At 39.1% G+C, this 23,430-nt stretch overlaps 1 protein-coding gene and 1 long non-coding RNA gene across 6 annotated transcripts in view; one reads left to right on the top strand and one right to left on the bottom strand.

The window, feature by feature from the left end:
- LOC135200017 (glutamate [NMDA] receptor subunit 1-like) overlaps nucleotides 1-23,430 on the top strand; it is a 126,091-nt gene that overhangs the window by 25,741 nt on the left and 76,920 nt on the right. For all 5 annotated transcript variants that reach the window (XR_010311175.1, XM_064228229.1, XM_064228227.1 and 2 more), the window contains exon 2: nucleotides 9,503-11,500. The gene's annotated coding sequence lies outside the window, so the exon portion shown is untranslated. The remainder of the gene's footprint in view (nucleotides 1-9,502; nucleotides 11,501-23,430) is intronic.
- The window catches only part of LOC135200020 (uncharacterized), a 178,230-nt gene that overhangs the window by 117,534 nt on the left and 37,266 nt on the right, over nucleotides 1-23,430 (bottom strand). The window lies entirely within an intron of this gene.

The raw sequence follows: 23,430 nt of genomic DNA, 5'->3' as shown, positions 1-23,430 counted from the left end.
TCATTTTCTTGTGGTATTCGCTTATTTAATGAAGTCACGTTCATCTACTGTGATCTTTTAAGCATACACACACACACACATATATATATATATATACATATATATAAAAGTATATTTACTACACACACGAGGTGGAAACACGAACCGGGAAATAACAGCGGAGATTATCTCGCTTGGCTGAAGTGAATCTAAACTCGAAAGCGTAACTTGTCGTCAACACAAAATTCGTTACCCTACTCAAAACATACCCGTCACAAACATGTTGAAGACATGTCAACGACCGTCGGTGTACAACGAATCGTTCGCAAATGCTGCATAATCGGATGAAGCACTGGCTAGTAATCCTAACGTCGCTGACATGTAATCAATTTGTTTGAATTGTAGACGTGTTTTTTGTCATGTTTCACTGCAGTGCGAACGCCTTCTAAAGGTGACACGCCAGGCCTCTTATCAATTTAAGCCCCTAAAAATCACCTGAGGGACCGCAGTCCTTGAAATCATAAAGGCTGCTTTTACACCAATCGAGTCGAGTCGAGTCGAGTAAAGTCATTTCAAGTCAAGGCGAGTCATATGACTCGAGTCATTCTGAATCAGGGCAGTTCCCACTGACTGAGTCAGAAGGTCAGACTCAAGCTCAACAGGCATAATCTGCATCGAACAACCTCCAGCAGGGAAGGATGGAATGACCTACGAATACAAAATAATATAAAATTTAGGCCAAAGGACTAGCGCTGGAACCCACGAGGTCATTCAGTCAGCGCTGAAATTGAAATTAACAGAGTCGCGAGGTCTGAATGGTGTAAACAGGAGGAAAATCTTAAAGCAGTTGCACTATGAATCAATTGTTACGAGAGGGTGGAAAGTAAGACAGAATAGAGAGAATATGAAAGGAGGTACAGTAAAAGGAAAGGAAGGGGTCGCAGCTAGGGGCCGAAGGGAAGCTGTACATAACCTTACGTGATGCCTATAATAGTGCACATGCATGGGGCGCACCGATGGCACTACCCCGCCCTACGGGGGAATCTATTCTATGTCTCATTCAAACAGAAACAACGAGTTTGATGTTACCAACGCAGAAGTTAGAGAGAAGAGTTTTATATCTCAGCACAAACACTCGACTCAATATTGAGAGACGCAGTTTGGGAGGAGCGGCCAAAGATCCTAATGCTATGGAAAACCAGCTCATCGATATCCTGCAGAGAAGGGGCACAAGGGTGACCGGTTAAAGATGGATGTCGAAGAGATATTATTATGAGATGCGAACGCAGCGGCGGCGAAGAACCGACTCACTCGATTCACAAATCTGAGTCAGAATAAAAAGTGAGTTAAGTCGAATTGAGTTGAATATAGAATTTAGGCCAAAGCCAAGCACTGGGACCTGTGAGATCATTCAGCGCTGAAATGGAAATCGGCAGTGAAAGGTTTGAAAGGTTTAACAGGAGGAACACCTCAAAGCAGTTGCACCATGATTCAAGTGTTAGGAGAGGGTGGAAGAAAGACAATACGAACGGAGGTACGGTAAAGGGAACGGAAAGTGGATGCAGCTAGGGGCCGAAGGCACGCTGCAAAGAACCTTCAGTAATGCCTACAGTGCACCGCTTGAAGTCCACTGACGCACTATCCCCCCTACGGAGGGAATTAAAAGTGATGCATGTTTTTTACTCCAACAATAAGCTGGCCGACACACCCTCTATGAAAGGAAGAGCTTGACTTATGCAGGTAGTTTGAATAACAAGGACTAGCTTGCAATTGAACTGGAGAATATCAGAGGTCAATTTGAAACGGCCCCCGCATTCTGAGTGAAAATGGAATTCTTTGTCGCCAGTGCCTACTGGATGGACATCCTTAAAATGTTGAAAGGAAGTCTCTCTCTCTCTTCTCTCTCTCTCTCTCTCTCTCTCTCTCTCTCTCGATTCAACGAAAGAAAGAAATCGCTCAACTACCTTCAAATCTCGAGTATCGTCGAAGCTCTAAATAGCTGTTATGAGATTGCAACAGAGTAAGTTCATCAGTTCTCTAAACGCTGTTGACAAGGAATTGAGGAACTCACAACCGGTCTTACACAAATATTAACAAGCAAACCGAGAAGAATCGAATTTAAAAAAAATGAAAGGGTGGTAGATCCTCTCTAATTCTCTAATGTAACACTGGTTGATATTATACTAGAATGGAGTGTCATCTAAAATATTGTGTCATACGTCAAAAAAGAGAGGATTTTATTAAGAGGTTCTAAGAAATATCGAGAAGGATTAAGTTTCCCATGACTGCTGTGACTACTCACTACGTGGAACTATTAAAACGTGATAAATTAGTATAACGAAATGGTTTGTGCCCGTACGAAATATACCTCTTTTGCAATTATATACACACACACACACACACACACACACACACACACACACACACACACACACACATATATATATATATATATATATATATATATATATATATATATATATATTCAGAAGCTAGGTACTATGTCGTACCCCCAAGCAAATGGGATTACAATCCACAATGATGTCAAATCCTTCTGTAGTTTTATAAATATATAATTTGCTTTACAAGAAATATATATTTTATAAAACTATAGAAGGATTTTACATCATTGTTGATTGTATCCCCATATATATATTATTTTATATATATATATATATATATATATATAATATAATCCCAAAATAGGCTTGACGTGATACAACGTATAAAACATAATGAACAGTCAAGGTTAAGCTATGGCTCTGGATGAAGGAATCTATATTTGACCGAGATGGAGGCCTATTTGCGATTCCAGCAACCATATACGTGACGTCACAAAGACCCAGCAGTCAGTCGAGCAGAAATAAACGCATTTCCAGGAAAAACGAGGAGAAAGGCCTCCACTGAATTATGCTATGAAAACCATCGGGAAATATAACGCAGTGTTCTTCATGGCGAAGGCAGAAAGACCTATCTAATACCCTGTTTTGGCACAGACCCAAAGAAAACAACGCGATGGAAAAAGCAGCAAGAAAGGGTTACAAAACTAGACGAAACGCTGACTGACAAGGTTGTAGGTTACACAAAAATGAGAATATCTAAGATTATGTACTCAATCCAAATGACCGACATGACTCTATAACAAAAATAAGATTGGTCGAAATTAAGCCACTATCTAAAACATACCATGAAAGCTACCATTTAGAGGTCAAGAAGTTGCTCCGATACGCACAAAGAGTCTGTCACAGGCACTCAGGTATTCAAAGGCAAATGCGCAGTTTCGTGAATTTTGGAAATTAATGAGAAAACAATATAGTCTAGTTAACACAATGCAGAAAACGATAAAAAAAAACTGGAGGTTCGAAATATCTTGCTTTAGTAACCGGGGCACCTTTGTCAACACAAGATCACTTGCATTTACAGAGCAGAAGAATCTAAAGTTAACAAATGTGAAAATGAAGTAAATCTGCGATTCACTTCAATTGATTTATATCGTGAAATAAAACGATATCATGACTTTATTGCGATATGAATATGAATATATATATATATATATATATATATATATATATATATATATATATATATATATATATATATATATATATATATATATATATATATACGCACGTCAGTCCAATGAGCATCAGAGAAGTCTTTCAAGATCACGCAGAGAGAGAGAGAGAGAGAGAGAGAGAGAGAGAGAGAGAGAGAGAGAGAGAGAGAGAGAGAGAGAGTCCATGGTTTTCAATCTGGTAGACGTCCTGCCTTAACAATGAAAGTTTACCCTCTTCCAACGACGCTCATCTACAAAAATGGTTAACAACTTAATTAAAAGACGTACCATTAATTAATGTTTCAGACAGAAACGCCGCATTATCAGGGGAAACATCATCTGTAAAATGTTGACCTATATTAGCCGTCAAATTTATGTGTGAGAAAAATAATGACTAACTAGGGAGCAACAGATACTTTTACACATTATCGAAATAAGGTATCCAAACTATGTCACTGCGCCCAAGTGTGGACAGGCTGCTACAAAATATCCAGAACTCCTGTAAAATGAAGAGTAACTGGCACCAAACAAACACAACCTCCTTTTATTTCAAAATGGACTATGAGAAATACGAAGTGTAAATTCCGTTTCACGATTCTGAATAAGTCTAACACCAGTAACTTCACGGTAGCTGACAAAAGAACATTAAAACCCACGTCACTCGAACAACGATGGCAATTAGGTTTCGGATGGATTGAAATATAGAATTTAGGCCAAATGCCTAACGCTGGGACCTATGAGGTCATTCAGCGCTGAAATGAAAATTGAGAGTAAAGGAAGTTTGAAAAGTGTAACAGGAAGAAAACCTCAAAGCAGTTGAAGCACTATGAGACAATTGTCAGGAGAGGTGGAATGAAAGAGGCTGAAGCTTTGGCTCGAAGGGACGTTGCAAAAAACTTGAAATAATGCCTGCAGTGCTCCGCGTGAGGTGGACTGAAGGCATTAACCAGCCCCCTCCCCCCTTCCCCCCCGGCTTGAACAACGATGGCCTTCGAGTTCGTTTAGAGTAAATCTCGTGTCTTGTATGACTCAAGATCGTTAGTCATCTATTTTATAATTACGTTCCACACCTTGTACACTGTACATGCATTAAACATTTGGCAGCGTCACGCCTACAGCGATGTATACCATAAGCCTAAAATGTTTTGCCGGGTATATACCTCCCAGTAATAAACGTTTGCCTTTTCACAATCATCGACCCTTTCCAATTATTTACATAAACGTTTTCCTCTGACGCTGACGGGCATAGAACGTCAACATATCGGATGCCCTTGCAAATTATCCAATTCTTTCATAGATATGTTACGAATTTTTCATTTTAACAAGTGTATTAGTTTTTTTCTCTGCTGTCATTGGTACCGCATTTACTCTTTTACATATTTCCAAAAAGTTTAAACCCAAGAATCTATAATTGAGACAAACGCCTCTACTCTAGGGGGAAAAAATGGCACGCTCATAATCTCAGGCTCAGTGATACCTTAATTTACTGTCGACAAGACCCATTTGACATCCAAAGCCTAAAAATAAAAGAAATGGAGTTAGAACGAAAATAAAAATATATACGAAACAGCGGGTAACTTCCAGAGCTAGATAATAATAATGGGAAAGACACGTTCACAACTTCACCTCACAAGTTAGTTATGTAGGCAAGTTTTCGCCCAGCAGATGGGAAATGGATTTTGTATCGGGATATGCAAAGCGACTCCCACCAAAGACAGATGTGTGATGAGGATAGCCAACGGGAATCCAAAAGTGAATTTCCTTGTTGCAAAACTTCTTCCGTGGAGATTTTTGCCCGAGACGACCAACTTTCTTGTTTGACGCAGTATTTGAGGGCGTCTTTTGTTTATTTGTATGGTGTTTTTACGCTGTATGGAACCAGTGGTTATTCAACAACGGGACCAACGGCTTTACGTGACTTCCGAAACACGTCGAGAGAGAACTTTTATCACCAGAAATACACATCTCTCAATCCTCAGTGGAATGCCCAAGAATCGGACTCGCGGCCATCGAGGTGGCAATTCAAGACCATACCGACTACGCTACTGAGGCGCTTTTATTTGGGGGCGTCAATATATTCTCAATGGTAGGAATGAGTCGAGCTGAATATATAGTAGAAATAAAGCCAAAGGCCAAGCACTGTGACCCATGAAGTCATTCAACGCTGAAATGAAAATTGACAGTAAAAAGTTTGAAAGGTGTCACAGGAGGAAATCAAGTGTTAGGAGAGGATGGAAAGTTAGATGAAGAATGAGAATACGCAAGGAGGGACAGTAAAAGGAACTAGTAAAAGGAACGAAAGTGGTTGCAGCTAGGGGCCGATGGCACGCTGCAAAGAACCTTAAGTAATGCGTACAGTGCGTCGCATGATGGTAGGAATTAGGGAATAAATTTCGACAGTTGAGGACCATCCTTAGTCAGAAATAGAAGAGGCGATTTCATGGTTTCGCGAACGAAGTACCTTCAATAAGTAAAACAATTATTGTTACCTGAGAATTCGTTCGAAAAGGAAAAAAAACTAGACAAATAGTGGCCCTCCCCCACCCGGCCTTATTCCTTGGCATCGAAATTTCCAAACTTAAAACTTTGAAAGCTAAACTGCATAATCACATAAATCTAAGATGACTTTCTCCTTAAAGCTGCAAGCTTTACATTTTATAGAACAGCTCTGATCAACGACGGGAATTGCAAATAAGCAGGTGATTAAACTTGACATCTGCAGGCAATTAAAAAAGAGGACTAGACAAGAAACCATCTCCCACTGACACGTAAGAACTATACTGAAAAGGGCTGCTTTTGTTGCCCTTTCATTCAAACACTGCAAATCTCAGTTTTATGACGCAAAGAAATACCAAGCGGACTATTTAGATAGAGCATTAACTTTTTCAAGTGAAATGCTATGTTACGATCGCCGAGGTAAATTCCTAGTATACTGATAATGCGAAGAAAAAAATATTTTTCCGTGAATTTTTGTCAGATATATCCATCATGATGTTAAATTTCCAAACAGTTTCATAGGGGGGAAAATGAAAATAAAAAAAAATCTCGTCGAAATATCTTTTTTTTTATTAAACTACTCATAAAATCTGACGTGTGTCGTATATAACAATATATAAATATCCATAACCACAAACAGGCATGTTAATATTTACCACACACACACACACACACACACACACACACAAATACATACATACATACACACACACACACACACACACACACATATATATATATATATATATACTATATATATATATATATACACACACACATACACGTGTGTGAGATAGTCATAAGTACACAGTAAACATTAACATGCACATTTGTGAATATGCATTTATATGAATTTGTTATGTGCATACTAAATGTATATGCATCTGACAAGCAGAGAGAGAGAGAGAGAGAGAGAGAGAGAGAGAGAGAGAGAGAAGAGAGAGAGAGAGAGAGCCTCGGTCTCATCGATCGATCGCACACTTTAATGTTGCCACCTAACTCAGCCATGGACCCTCCCATCCCTCCCTCCCTCTCCCATTTGACTCTTTCCACCCTCCTCCCTCCCTCCCTTTCTCCTTCGCTCTCTCTCCCTCTCCAAACCAACCCCATCCATCCCTCTCCTCTCCTCTCTCTCGTCTCTCTCGTCTGGTCTATCCATCCCAAATAGATAGACCTTCGCTCCCGAAGACATACTACACAACCTTGACGCAGCCTCTGCCTCTCCAAACCTATCCTGATGATGATAATGATAATGATGAAAATGATTGTGATGATGATGATGATGACGAATATGAATGAAAATGATGGTTGTGTGCTGATGAAGACGACAAATATGATGAATGATGATGACGAATATGATGATGATGAATGATGATGATGGTGTGATGACGAACATGATGTTGTTGATGATGATACCGAATAAGATGAATGATGATGATGACGACGAATATGATTAACGATGATGACGAATATGATGAATGATGATGATGACGACGAATATGAGAAAATAATGATGATGATGAATAAGATAATGATATGTGTGATAATATTGACGAATATGATGAATGATGATGACGAAGATGATCATGATGACGAATATGATGAATTGTGATGATGATGACAAATATGATGAATGATGATGACGATGATGAGTGCCAAGTAGAGAGAGAGAGAGAGAGAGAGAGAGAGAGAGGAGAGAGAGAGAGAGAGAGAGAGAGAGAGAGAGAGACGGAATGACTCATCGCAGCTGAAATCTTTTGTTCCGTCAAGTGCCGGCAGGTGATTTCCAAATGGCTCTCTCTCTCTCTCTCTCTCCATGACCTATTTCAACCAAGGAAAACGATTTCGACAGTCTGTGTCTCCCTTTCAATCTGTGTAAGGATAGTCAACTCTGTGTGTGTGTGTGTGTGTGTGTATGTGGTGAGGAGAGAGAGGAGGAGAATCCAATATATATTTGCATTTGTATCTCTCTCTCTCTCTCTCTCATGCTGGTACTTATTCTGCGAATTATTTTCTTATTTACTCTTATATTTAACAAACACTATGGCCTTCCTTAGGACTAACTCTACCTTTTACCCATAATCCAACGTTCTTGTATAGGTCAGCTTTTGTCTTAGAGAACTTATGTTTTCTTTTTCTCTCACCATACAATTGTAATCGTCAGCAAAACTATGATATTCCTTACGTATTCCATGATTTTAAAATGTTCTACCAGAGATATCAGACTCTATGACTTTTTCATTACAAATTAGAAGTATCTTTTTAAAATGCAGTATTGCCTCATTTCGCTTAGCAAAAACTTAAATAATTATCCATTTTCCATTTAAATGACATTTCGTACAGATTCCCCTTATTGTAGCAGCCACCATGCGATGTTTAGTGAAGAATTACAAATGTAATTACAGCTACTTGACTGCTAAGGGAACAGGGTGAAAAAGTCTACGGTCATTATCCTCCATATTTAACTAACTCTACAATTCTTGTCAAATATCACTTTTTCTCTTTTACCTTTAAAATTTTCAAGTTTTGTGATATAATCTGGAAGTTTATCACAGTTAACAATATGATGGTGAGGACCAGGGAGTTGTATTTGACTATAACTTTAAAAACAGGTTATTACCAACAGTTTAGGATACAGGTAAAAAATACAAGCACTCCACTGTTACTAAAGAATTTTTGTAAACCAAAAGTGATGGAAAATCCCAAAATTGCACAGGATTCTAATCTCAGAACCAGAGCTGCTAAACAATCCAAGCTTTGAAAGAATCATGAAGCTCTGGAAGAAATAGGTTTTGTTTCAGATAAATGCCATAATGAACTGGGTTACATTAAAATTGTCGGTACCACTACCATTGCATTAAAAGTACTAGTGCACTTGATCTAAATGAAGATTCATTCAGATGAACTAACAGTAGTAAGAATTAAGACTAAATCTTTCACCTCAGCCAAGGTTTTCAACTACTATAATTAAAACCAATTCACAATTATCATATATAGTAATTAACCTGTGCTTTGTGCGTACAAAGCTATTTAATCAATCTTCGCATGTTTTGTTGAAGACGGAGGGTAGGGGTCAAAAAAAAGAAAGAAAAAAAACCTTGAAGGACTTCTTAAAACTGTATTTCTTTCGAAAGAAGCCTATGAATAGTATGTATCCAAAACTGTTTACAGCAAAACGCTTTCTTATCAGTAACCAAATCACCATTATTTATATATAGTAATTAACCTGTGTTATTTATTAACCTTCGCATGTTTTGTTGAAGACGGAGGGTAGGAGTCAACATGTAAAAAATAAAAAACCTTAAACGGCTTCTTAAACTGTATTTTACAAAGAAACCTATGAATAGTATCCAAACCTGTTTGCAGCAAAACGCTTTCCTATGAGTAACATGTTAACCCAAACCTCCGCATCGCAACCAACATTCCCACTTAAAGTCAGCGTTCTCCTTCTGCTTTGTCTCTCCCGAGCAGGTGGAGGAGCGCGGTGGTGCCTGAGAGAGAGCGTCACTTGGCACCGGCGTCCCCCCTCCCCCCATGAGGAGGACACTCGCAGGCCGAGCATTGCCAACCCGGGCCACCGCTTCGCAGGACGACCGATTCCCAACGAGCACGCCTCGGTTCCCTCTGGCCCGGGCATGACAGTAACCCTTCCTCCACCTCACTCTGACCTCCTGTCTGCTGCTGCTGCTGCTGCTGCTGCCGCCACCGCCGCCGCCGCTGCTGTTGCTGTGTTGCTGCTGCTGCCGCCGCTGCACCGAGGATCATCTGTGCGCTGGAGACGACGCCAACGCTATCATCGCTGCTTCTGTCACCTACGCCTCTCGCAGGGTCTGGCGAAGGAGACATGTGGGCGACGCTCCTGGCGAAGGAGGTGCGACTATCGTCATCGTCATCATCATCATCGCCATCCTCTTCGACAGAAAGGCCAGCGTCTTCTTGTTCCCCTCCCTCTCTCCCTCGTCGTCTTCGTCGTCGTCCTTCGCAGTCTCCACCGTCGTCTTCTTCTTCTTCTTCTTCTTCTTCTTCGGTGTCCGCTGGGCGGCCAGCTTGGAGGTAAAGTAGGTGGTCGTGCTAGACTGGTGTGGGCCAGCCAGCGAAGGGAAGAAGAAGGGTTAGCGGACGATCTACTGGTATGCAGGCGTGTGGGGCCACCATACGCGTCTTGACTCCTACGTTTCATCCGCCTTGGACGGATATCGGTGTTTACGTCCGCAACCACACGTAGCGGTCCCCGCCCGGCCCTCATCTCACTTCTATATCTACGACAACACCACCACCACCTCCACCACCTCTCTCCCACCAATACGACTGACTACCATCCCCCTACAACAACAACAACAAAAGCAACCAAAAAACAACAACAATAACAACAGCGGGATTTCACAAGAAGAGAAGTCGACGGCCGGTGAGGAGCAACGTTAGTTGAGCTACTCACTGCACCACTAGATTCGGTTCTCTCTCTCGCCTACCTTGGTTATTAGCGTTAATACCGATAAATATAACCTCATTGTTCAGTGACTCGTCTATATATGCACATGGAATAATATTATTAATACTAATAATAATAATAATAAACTGTCATTGCTTATCTAGCTTAGTTTTTGCCTGTGGAAAAGGAAAAATACGAGATCAGTCAGTGTACAACTTCGTTCATGTGCCCGTCGTATAATAATAACAATAATAATTCCAATAATATTACCACTACTTATAGTAGTAATAATAATAATAATTATTATTATTAATCGTAGGTGGGAAATCAATTGTCGGTATACTTTTCGTTTTCAGTTGGAACTCTTCTCCTCTCTGGCCAGAGTGCGGTTGATCCAGAAGGCTCCAGGAAATAAATAAATGATAAATAATTCAGTGGCCCTGTGTGATCACAGACGAAAGTTCTTGATAACATCGCATCTGTTGTTTTGCGTCCTTTCGTCTCCAATCGTTGTTGACGTTTGAAATATAATTGAAATATAAAAAAAGGGAAGAAAAAGAGCACTAGTATTAGTTGCAACAGGATCAGCGGCCCTTCCCGCCACGCAGAAAATTGATCGAGTGTAAACAGCTCCACTTTTATAATAAAAAAAATAAGGGAGCATCTGAAAAAAAAAAGCAGAGAATAAAGTGAGCTTCATCATACACACACACACACACAAGAAAATCTGAGAGAGCTCCATAAAAGGAGAAGAAGCAAAGAAAAGCTAAAAGTTCGACAACATAATATATATATAAAAAATATTTTTTCGAACACTCTAAGGTTCCGCTGACCCTTGGGTTCGAAAGTACATGCTGAAGAGCTGACTACTTTGTGACTATTGCTACTCCTTCTGCTCCAGCTCCAGCTCTAGCTCCTCCTCCTCCTCCTCCTCCTACTCCTCCAACAGCTACCACTACTCGTGCTGCTGTTAAGGACGGCGCTATTCGGGTAGCCGCCACAGATAGCGCAACCTACTACCCCCTGTCAGTCTGCTCTAGGTAAGTGATATTTTAATGCAGTTCTCATTGGTATAAGATACGAAATTGAAATTTCATTCGTTTCATGTACACTCTGACATGTTACATATAAAAATGTATGCATCTGTATAATATAATATATATTTATATATATTTAAATATATATATATATATATATATATATATATATATATATATATATGTAAATATATACATTCAGACACAAACTACACAAAAATCAAAATCCACTGTCACAATCCAATTAAAAAAGAAATAAAACTGGTCTTTCCAAAATGAAATCCTAGGTTTAACTCGATTTCACCCATCTTTATCAACTGATTCTTAAGAAGTGGTGTTGGTGATAAACAGCGTTCTTATTTACCATAGACCACAGTCACTCGCAAAGAATATGGGTCATGGATAAGATGATGTATTCGTTCAGATAACGGTGCTTGATGGAACCATTTTGGGGAGCTGTAGTACTAAAGAAAAAGGAATTCACCAATCCCAATACACTGCTTAAAACAGGAATGGCTTCATATGGCAAACCACAAAATAATCACAACCACATTTATACAATAACTTTGGAGAAAACTTCCACAATATTTTCCACCCAGGTCAACCAGGGGGGAGACTACAAAACGCGAACTATTGACAGCCTAGAATACATTCCGTTCTCATGCAGCTGAATTATGCCATGAAATTCATAACCATTACAGTTCATGATCTGAAACTGAAGTATTCCCCCTTAACCAAGCCACACCTCCCTCCATTCAAAATGCAGACACAACTCTGTTGTGTAAATGGTGGAGATTCAGTTCATGGAACACTGTCATTTTTCGTTCCCAAATACTGATGCCTACATTTTCGTGGTATTGGGACCATTCAATTATTCTCGGACATGTAAATATCTCGCACACCTTACATGCATGCTGGCCCTTCCATTCAACAATATGCGAGGCTGTAACTGCCCCCAAAAACGAAGGATTTAAAGTTTACCTTTTTTTTCAAGTTATCCTCTCTTAGCTGGACGCGTTACTGTCCCTCCCACAAAATAAAGACGTCTTCCATTCATTTATCAATGATTTCTAATTCCAAATTCAAGAAGCATTCCCCTGTTTCATTACGGATTACTATTAGAATAAGTTTCTCATTCAGTCGTCTCATATTATCCATTTCAAATTACGCAAATTCTTCATTTTATAAGTATAAAAGAAATAAGCTTATTCCTTCGTCCAAAAGTATTTATTTATTCCAATATATAAGTAGGCCTCTCATCCCTTTATCTGGGTTAAGTGTTTCAATATCAATAAGCTTCCAATGATTTCATCCCAAAATAATTTATTAAAAATTTATATGCTCCTCATTTTTTTCATCACAGATTATTACATAAATATAAACATTTTTCATAAAATTCCTTATTACTGTTTGAAAATACGTCTCCTATTTCAGCATCACAGATTACTTATTCAAAAATAAATACGTTTTTAACTCATATAAATTACTTATTGCAAGAGCAAATACTTCCCAATCCTAAATCACGGATTTACTTATTTGTAAACAAATGCGTATCGCATTACTACAAGTTCTTGAAGTTCCTTATTACTGTTTGAAAATACGTCTCCTATTTCAGCAACACAGATTACTTATTCAGAAATACATACGATTGTAATTCCTATATGAATTACTTATTGCAAGAGCAATACTTCCCAATCTTAAATCACGGATTTACTTATTTGTAAACAAATGCGTATCGCATTACTACAAGTTCATGAAGTTCCTTATTACTGTTTGAAAATACGTCTCCTATTTCAGCAACACAGATTACTTATTCAGAAATAAATACGATTTTAATTCCTATATGAATTACTTATTGCAAGAGCAAATACTTCTCAATCTTAAATCACGGATTACTTATTTGTAAACAAATGCGTATCGCATTACTACAACAAGTTTCTCTATCCTCCATCACTCATTATCTATTCCAAAAACACGCTTCTTCTTTCCTCTGCACACTCCCTACTAAAGAATAAATCAAGGTCCCTTGCTTTCCTCCTCTTCCTCTCATCACAGATTACACAACAAAATTATATAGCTATTCCTTCCTTCAAGGATCGCTAAATCACTCAGAATACTGGTTTTGTTTATCCGAGGCTTGTGTTTTCGTGCTGCCACGAATTACCTATTCCAGAACAAAATACAATTGGCATTCCTTCAACGCACACCACTTATCAGAAAAGAACTCAAGCTCCTAATTCTTCGAGCAAAGCTTACTTATCCAAAACAAATTCGTTTCCTATTCTTTCGACGCATTTTTATTTACTTAAGAAATTTATAGCTTCAAAATCCTTCAGTACTGATTACTTACTATAAAATAAATACGCCCCTCATTTTTACATCACAGATCATTTCCTCCAAAATAAATAAGCTGCTTATTCCTCCATCACAGATTTATCATTCCTTTATAACTACGACAGTACTTCTCTCATCATAGCTACTTATTCCACGATAAATAAGCGTATGATTCCTCCATCAAAGATTGAATATTCTAAAATAAATAAGATTCTTATTCCTTCACCATATGGTTCACTTAAAAATAAATTTCTTATTACTGGTACTTTATATTAAACAATTAAGAAATAGTTTGCATTTCCCAAAAAGGAAAGTGGTTGCGAACCCCAAAACTACGATCACTCTCACACATTTCCTAAAAGAAAGAGATTCCTCGGACCAAAACTACGATCACTCTCACGCCATTTCCAAAAGGAAAGTGGTTTGTATGGCCAGACCTAAGATCACTTCCATGCACTTGCAAAAAGAAAGTGGTTCCTAAGCCCAAAATTACGATCACTCTCACGTATTTCAAAAAAGAAAGTGGTTCCTAAGCCCAAAACTAAGATCACTCTCACGTATTTCAAGAAAGTAGTTCCTAGGACTAAAACTACGATCACTCTTACGCATTTCCAAAAGGAAAGTGGTTGCTAGGTCCAAAACTACGATTACTCTCACGCATTTCCAAAAAGAAAGTGGTACCTAAGCCCAAAATTACGATCACTCTCACGTATTTCAAAAAAGAAAGTGGTTCCTAGGCCCAAAACTAAGATCACTCTTACGCATTTCCAAAAGGAAAGTGGTTGCTAGGAACAAACCTACGATCACTCACACGCGTTTCCAGAAAGTAGTTCCTGGGACTAAAACTATGATCACTCGCGCATTTCCAAAAGGAAAGTGGTTGCTATGTCATAACTACGATCACTCTCACGCATTTCCAAAAGGAAAGTGGTTGCTATGCCATAACTACGATCACTCTCACGCATTTCCAAAAGGAAAGTGGCTGCTATGACCAAAACTACGATCACTCTCACGCATTTCCAAAAGGAAAGTGGTTGCTATGCCATAACTACGATCACTCTCACGCATTTCCAAAAAGAAAGTGGTTGCTATGCCCAAAACTACGATCACTTTCACGCATTTCCAAAAAGAAAGTGGTTGCTATGCCCAAAACTACGATCACTCTCACGCATTTCCAAAAGGAAAGTGGTTGCTATGACCAAAACTACGATCACTCTCACGCATTTCCAAAAGGAAAGTGGTTGCTATGCCCAAAACTAAGATTACTCTCATTGCATTTCCAAAAAGAAAGTGGTTCGTATGACCAGACCTAAGAACACTTACACGCATTTCCAAAAAGAAAGAGGTTCCTAGGCCCAAAATTACAATCACTCTCACGCATTTCCAAAAAGAAAGTGGTTGCTAGCACCAATACTACGATCACTCTCACGCATTTCCAAAAGGAAAGTGGTTGCTAGGTCCAAAACTACGATCACTCTCACGCATTTCTAAAAGGAAAGTGGTTGCCAGGTCCAAAACTACGATCACTCTCACGCATTTCTAAAAGGAAAGTGGTTGCCAGGTCCAAAACTACGATCACTCTCACGCATTTCTAAAAGGAAAGTGGTTGCCAGGTCCAAAACTACGATCACTAACGCATTTCCGAAAGGAAAGTGGTTGCAGGTCCAAAACTACGATCACTCTCACGCATTTCCAAAAGGAAAGTGGTTGCTAGGTCCAAAACTACGAGCACTCCCACGCATTTCCAAAAGGAGAGTGGTTGCTAGGTCCAAAACTACGAGCACTCTCACGCATTTCCAAAAGGAAAGTGGTTGCTAGGTCCAAAACTACGATCACTCCCACGCATTTCCAAAAGGAAAGTGGTTGCTAGGTCCAAAACTACGATCACTCCCACGCATTTCCAAAAGGAAAGTGGTTGCTATGCCCAAAACTACGATCACTCTCACGCATTTCCAAAAGGAAAGTGGTTTATAGGTCCAAAACTACGATCACTCTTACGCATTTCCAAACAGAAAGTGGTTCCTAGGACCAAAACTATGATTACTCTCACACATTTCCAAACCAAAACTACGATCACTCTAACGCAATTCCAAACAGAAAGTGGTTCCTAGGACCAAAACTACGATCACTCTCACAAATTTCCAAAAATAAAGTAGTTGCTATGCCCAAAACTACGATCACTCTTACGCAGTTCCAAAAAGAAAGTGGTTGACACACACCCCCCCCCCAAAAAAAAAAAAAAAATCTTCCAAAATCCAGAACTGCGCAGCTTTAATTCTCCCAGATGCGACGATTCCTTCTTCGGGACCTGAGGTTTCCATATCCCCCTGAAACAATCTTCCCAATTCCCTAAACACTGGCTGGTCCTTCCCAGCCCCACATGGCCAGCGTTCCTCCATCTGATAAATCAAGATGGCCGGTCCGCCCTACAAACAAACCGGAAACAAATGAGACCCGAAAACTCCTCGCAGCCATAAAAACCACCGAAACGAAATGGGTCACTTTCATTTAGCGACCCATCGGCGACGGACGAAATAACCCGAATTTATCTTTTAAAAATGGAAAAAAATGGAGAGAAAACTACAACTGCCCTTCGTGGAACATTCGCTCTAAGCTCCGGCTCTCATTCTCTCCTCTTTAAGAGGAATCTCTCTCTCTCTCTCTCTCTCTCTCTCTCTCTCTCTCTCTCCCCTCACGTATTCTTGTCCACTAAAAGCAACACGATGCAGTTTGCCATCGAATCTGATTTTACCGCAGGATAGTATTTACACCATGGTGTGTGTGTGTGTGTGTCTGTATGGATATATATATATATATATATATATATATATATATATATATATATATATATATATATATATATATATGCTTATGTATACATATTTATATACATGTATTATATACTTACATATAAACACATAAGAACGCACACACACACACACAATATATATATATATATATATATATATATATATATATATATATATATATATATATATATAATGTGCACAGTATGTGACAACAGAAAATGGAGACACAATAATAAATCTATTTAAAAAATTAATAAAAGAAACAAACAAATTAATACATCGCCGTTCAAGCAACTGCATTAATCGTATAAATATACTACTGAAGAGTAAGACCAGTTCACTGTGAATCTATCTGGCGTCGTAATAACATTCCATGAATGAGGAATGAAAGCGTTCTTGTACTAGGAATGGAATATAGAGTTTAGGACAAAGACCAAACACTGGGACCTACTAGGCCATTCAGCGCTGCAACGGAAATTAACGGCAAAAAGGTTTGATAGATGTAACAGGATGAAAACCTCGCAGGGTGGATAGCAAGATGAAAGAAAGGTAATACGAATGGAGGTACAATAGAAGGAATGAAAGGCGCTGCAGCTCAGGGCCGAAGGAACGCTGCGGCGAACCTTCAGTAATGCCTACAGTGTACCCCGTGATGTGCACTGACGGCATTCCCCGCCTACGGGGTTCTTGTATTAGGCAGTGTGACACGGGCACACCGCAACTGACCGTCAGTGACACTCACTCATTCTAAGGAGGCCATATCTCTCAAGTTCACCGGTGATATCAAGTAGCTCAGAGATGATAGTGCACCTAACTATACTCTTGTTTTTTTCCATCTGTCCATCCGCCTGTGGTGGACGCGCATGGTAACACTGCGTCCCGGGCTTTAAATAGTTACGCTATGTGTAAGTATTAGGTAAATAAAAGGATATCTGGGTGTACATTTGCAATTAAAAAGTGTTTTAATAATTTACTGTATGCGAATTACCCGTTAATATTCGAAATAGGATATTATTTAAAGCCCGGGACGCAGTGTTACCATGCGCAAACACCACAGGCGGATGGACAGATGGAAAAAAACAGAGTATAGTAGGTCTTAGAACCAAATGTTTATCTAGATGCAAGCGTCCAATTTCGTGGCATTTATAAAAGAATTTGAAAATTCACTTTCTTTTATTTTACAAGTGCCTCGGTGGACGAGTCGGTTACATACTTGACTACCAATCTCAAGGCCCGGGTTCGATTCCCTGCTCTGCCAACAAGGAATCAGAAGAATTTATTTCTAGTAATAGAAATTAATTTCTCGATGTGGTTCGGATCCCACAATAAGCTGAAGGTCCCGTTGCTAAGTAACCAATTGGTTCCTAGCCACGTAAAAATATCTAATCCTTCGGGCCAGCCCTAGGAGAGCTGTTAGCTCAGCGGTCTGGTAAAACTAAGATATGCTTAATTTTTGTAAAATTTTAGAACGCTGGATGCGAAACATAAAGAAAAAGTAATGCAAAACTCCACATTACCAACCTGGCAAGAACTCAATTTCGGTCACGACCAGATTTATACGGCATTTCTTCTTACGGTTTTCATACAAAAAATTTCAGGCCTAACATAGCACTTTCAATGTTTTTTTTAAAGGCTTCCCCAATGCCCTAACAATATCACCACTAAATAATGATCGTTTCACTTTTTAATTTTTCCTTTACCGAAAACACCCAATTGACCCATTTATATCATGATTACTATGAAGTCTAAATATTAATACTGAATAATGGTTTAACTCTTCATTTATAACTTGTCTCCCGCGCCAAATAAAAAGCACCCAATTAACCCATATTATGATTACTATCAAGTCTAAATATTAATATTGAATAATGGTTTTACTCTTCATTTACAACTTGTCTCCTGCGCCAAATACACGTCTCAGCCCCCTTTATCATTACCATAATTACTACCACGAATGAATGAATAACCCTATGTGCTGATCTCGCTCGTGTTAATCATTTGAACACTGAAATCAAGGAGAGACTTCTTTTTTGAAAAGTAAAATACCCAACTTCGCTGAGAAAAACAACAATTCGAAACTAACACATAAACAAAAAGCACGTAGATTATGCTGTATCAATAGGCTTCCACTGTTTTACATTAGTCAAAACTGGCTGTTACTTTAAAAAAGTCAAGATGACATGTCCCGTCCTGAGCCACATCTCCGACAAAGGGCACTTCAATGTAAGGGACAATGACGACACGGAGACTAGTTATATAAGTACACATTTCATTTTCCTTTCGGTGTGTGTATACTTACATGCATTCACTATATATATATATATATATATATATATATATATATATATATATGTGTGTGTGTGTGTGTGTGTGTGTGTGTGTGTGTGTGTGTGTGTGTGTGTGTGTGTGAAACTGAATCACGAAAATTTGGAATGTGATGAATATTATAAAAATAAAGATAAAATACACGAAGATATCGCAGCACTCCAGTGCTTCACTTTACCTTCGTGGCTTTTTACCTTTATACATATATATATATATATATATACAGATATCTATATATATAATATTATATAGATAGATATATATATATAAAGAACAATCACACCAACAAAGGACGAGGCGAAAAACGCTTTAGGCCAGTTCCTCTAAATCCCACAGTGCCTCTATTAATATCCGGTCATTAAATCAGCGTTCCTTGATTCCTGGAAACTTGCATGGGAGCTAGAAAACCAAAAAATGAAAGAAATACCTACCACCATCTTTCCTTGGAAGTATTCATCAATGACTAGGCAAAAGGAAGTAATACTCTGTCGGCTTAGAATAGGCCATACAAAAATGACACATGGCTTTCTGATGAGTGGGGATCATCAGCCTTATTGTAACGACTGCTTGGTACCAGTGACAGTCAGACACCTGATTGTTGAGTGCCCCAGTCTTTCAGGTGAGAAAGAGAGAGAGAGGTACTTTCCTCCAAGTTGCAGGGGAACTGAAGATGGTTTTTCCCTTACCAAGATTTTAGGGGGAGATTTTACTGAAAGCGCCCTGTTTAATTTTATTAATGCCATTGGTATTTTAAATAAAATTTAATTTTTACTATTAATTTTGCAAGTTTATAGGTTTTACGATTATTAATTTTTTTTTATCATGGGGATTTTCCTTTGTTAAATATGCTTTATATATTCCATTGTAGTGGCGTCAATAACCATTAGCAGCTGTGACGCCAGATAATCTTTCATAAATCAATCAATAATAGCAGGCGATTATAGTCGGCTAAGTTAGTTAGTCAAACGTTCTAAACCTACCAGCTCTAACATTTTACATTTACAGTAATGAAGAAATGCATGAAAAAGAATGTCGGATTTCACCAGAAAAACAACACTGGACTGGGGAGGCTTCTCACCTGCAACTTATGTAGGGACTGGATTATAAAATTTAGGCCAAGGCCAATCTCTGGGACCCACGAGGTCATTCAGCACTGACAGGGAAACTGACGGTAAGAAGGTTTGAAAGTTGTAACAAGAGGAAAACCTCAAAGCACTTGCACTGTGAAACAATCGTGAGAGATGGTGGCCAGTCAGGTGGAAGAAGAATATGAACGGAGGTACAATTAAAGGAATGAAAGAAGCTGTAGCTTGGGGCCGAAGGCAGGCCTACAGTGCACACGTGAGGTGTACTAACGGCACTGATCCCCTATGGGGTGTTGCTGTATAAGCAACACACCCCGTGTGTACACACAATTAAAGTTCGTCTTCCTGAGCAATTTATTTTTGTTGCAACCTGTCACGTAAACAAGCCATGGGACAGGATGCTCATTCAATGTCTGATTCTGCTATTCTCATTCCTATCCTCCAGAAGGGACAGTGTCTGCTGGTCTCCTCTTGGCGACATACAAGAGTTGGGGGACCAGAACCTACTACAGTAAGAACTGTGGGATGGGAGAGCGGAGAGGAGTGGAGAAATATACATATATACATGAGTATGTATATATAATCGTGCAGACATACAGTTTGTGCATACATAAAAAAGAAATACATACTTTGTGATTATATATATATATATATATATATATATATATATATATATATATATATATATAAACACACGATTTTGAGTCCCACCGGTGCAGTGTCTAGAGAGTCGTAATATTCAATATTTCATCCCGATTCCACGATCGTTGTATTGGTTTGAATGGTAAAGAAGGTAACAACTGGAGATATATATATATATATATATATATATATATACATATATATATATTATATATATATATATGTAGTATGTATATATATATATATATATATATATACTATATATATATATATATATATATATATATATGTGTGTGTGTGTGTGTGTGTGTGTGTGTGTGTGTATGTGTATATATATGTATATATATATATATATATATATATATATATATATATATATATATATATATATTAATTAAAATCAGTCCCACGACGGTTAGTTTTAGGTATTTTCAAGTGCAGAAGAATCTCACTTAAATTTGTTTATACTTATAAAAAATAAATTAAATCCTTTAAGTTCGTTTCTCAATCTAAACTTACGTCAGGAAAATGAATTCGAGAAGGAAGGAGCTCACGATGACCACGATGTAGATAATGTGTTCTTAGAATAGTCTTTGACTGCCGTTTAAACTTGAAGTTCTAATACACACACACTCGACATCCGAATTTATTTGTGTAATAACATGACGAGAGTAAATAATAAAATCATCACCGAAGACGAGTTGCTATTGTCCTTCCATTGATCCTCCTTGGACGAGTGGGTTGCGTGCTCGCCTACCGATTCCCCGCCCTGCCAACGTGGAATCAGAGGACTTTATCTCTGGTGACTAGAAATTCTTGTTTTGTTGGTTTGTATGGTGTTTTTACATTACATGGAACCAGTGGTTATTGAGCAACGGGGCCAACGGCTTTACGTGACTTCCGAACTACGTCGAGAGTGGACTTCTATCACCAGAAATACACATCTCTCACCCCTCAATGGAACGCCCGTGAATCGAACTCGCAGTCACCGAGGTGGCAGGCAAAGACCATATATGCCAACCACGCCACTGAGGCGCTTGACTAGAAATTCATTTCTCGATACAATGTGCTTCAGAACCCACAATAAGCTGTAGGGTCCCGTTGCTAGGTAGCCAATCGGTTCCCAGCCACATGAAAATATCTAATCCTTCGGGCCAGCCCTAGGAGAGGTGTTAATCAGCTCAGTGGCCTGGTTATACTAAGATATACTTAACTTTTGTTTGTGTAATCTGGTATCAGATGACTATGGTCACCGAGGCAGAAAATATGCTCTCATATGCTCATGATAAAACAATCACTTGAAATAAATGAAAAAAAGTACTTTCTTGACAGACTTCAAAATTAGCGTTCGTTCGAACCAAACATTCTAGAAAAATACCTTCACATGTTGCAACCACTGAAAAAAAAAATCCAATCACGGACACTGCTGGGATAAGTGACATTAATATCTTCTTATTATTATTTTTTATTTATTTATTGATTGATTTTGTTGTTGTTGTTAATCGGTCATCCATATTCGACTGGGTGGTATTTATAGTGTGGGGTTCCGGGTTGCATCCTGCCTCCTTAGGAGTCAAGCACTTTTCTTACTGTGTGCGCCGTTTCTAGGATCACACTCTTCTGCATGAGTCCTGGAGCTACTTCAGCCTCTAGTTTTTCCAGATTCCTTTTCAGGGATCTTGGGATCGTGCCTAGTGTTCCTATGATTATGGGTACAATTTCCACTGGCATATCCCATATCCTTCTTATTTCTATTTTCAGGTCTTGATACTTATCCATTTTTTCCCTTTCTTTCTCTTCAACTCTGGTGTCCCATGGTATTGCGACATCAATGAGTGATACTTTCTTCTTGATTTTGTCAATCAACGTCACGTCTGGTCTATTTGCACGTATCACCCTATCTGTTCTGATACCATATTCCCAGAGGATCTTTGCCTGATCGTTTTCTATCACTCCTTCAGGTTGGTGTTCGTACCACTTATTACTGCAAGGTAGCTGGTGTTTCTTGCACAGGCTCCAGTGGAGGGCTTTTGCTACTGAATCATGCCTCTTTTTGTACTGGTTCTGTGCAAGTGCTGGACGTTCGCTTGCTATGTGGTTTATAGTTTCATTTTTCGTATTGCACTTCCTACATATGGGAGAGATGGTATTTCCATCTATCGTTCTTTGGACATATCTGGTTCTTAGGGCCTGATCTTGTGCCGCTGTTATCATTCCTTCAGTTTCCTTCTTGAACTCTCCCCTCAGTAGTCATTGCCACGTGTCATCGCTGGCTAGTTCTTTAGTCTGTCTCATGTATTGTCCGTGCATTGGTTTGTTGTGCCAGTCCTCTGTTCTGTCTGTCATTCTCCTGTCTCTGTATATTCCTGGTTCTTCGTCTACTTTTATCAGTCCTTCTTCCCATGCACTCTTGAGCCACTCGTCTTCACTGGTCTTCATATTTTGCCTTATTGCCCCAGTGCTCTGTTCTCGATGTTGACGCAGTCCTCTATGCTTAGTAGTCCTCTCCTCCTTCCTTTCGTGTTATGTATAGTCTGTCCGTATTTGCTCTTGGGTGTAGTGCTTTGTGTATTGTCATATGTTTCCTCGTTTTCTGGTCTATGCTGCGAAGTTCTGCCTTCGTCCACTCCACTATCCCTGCACTGTATCTGATTACTGGCACTGCCCATGTGTTTATGGCTTTTATCATATTTCCGGCGTTGAGTTTTGACTTGAGTATCGCCTTGAGTCTCTGCAT

The sequence above is a fragment of the Macrobrachium nipponense genome, chromosome 26 (genome assembly GCF_015104395.2).
Source record: "Macrobrachium nipponense isolate FS-2020 chromosome 26, ASM1510439v2, whole genome shotgun sequence".
NCBI classification, from domain to species: domain Eukaryota; kingdom Metazoa; phylum Arthropoda; class Malacostraca; order Decapoda; family Palaemonidae; genus Macrobrachium; species Macrobrachium nipponense.
This window is presented reverse-complemented; position numbering and strand designations above follow the sequence as displayed.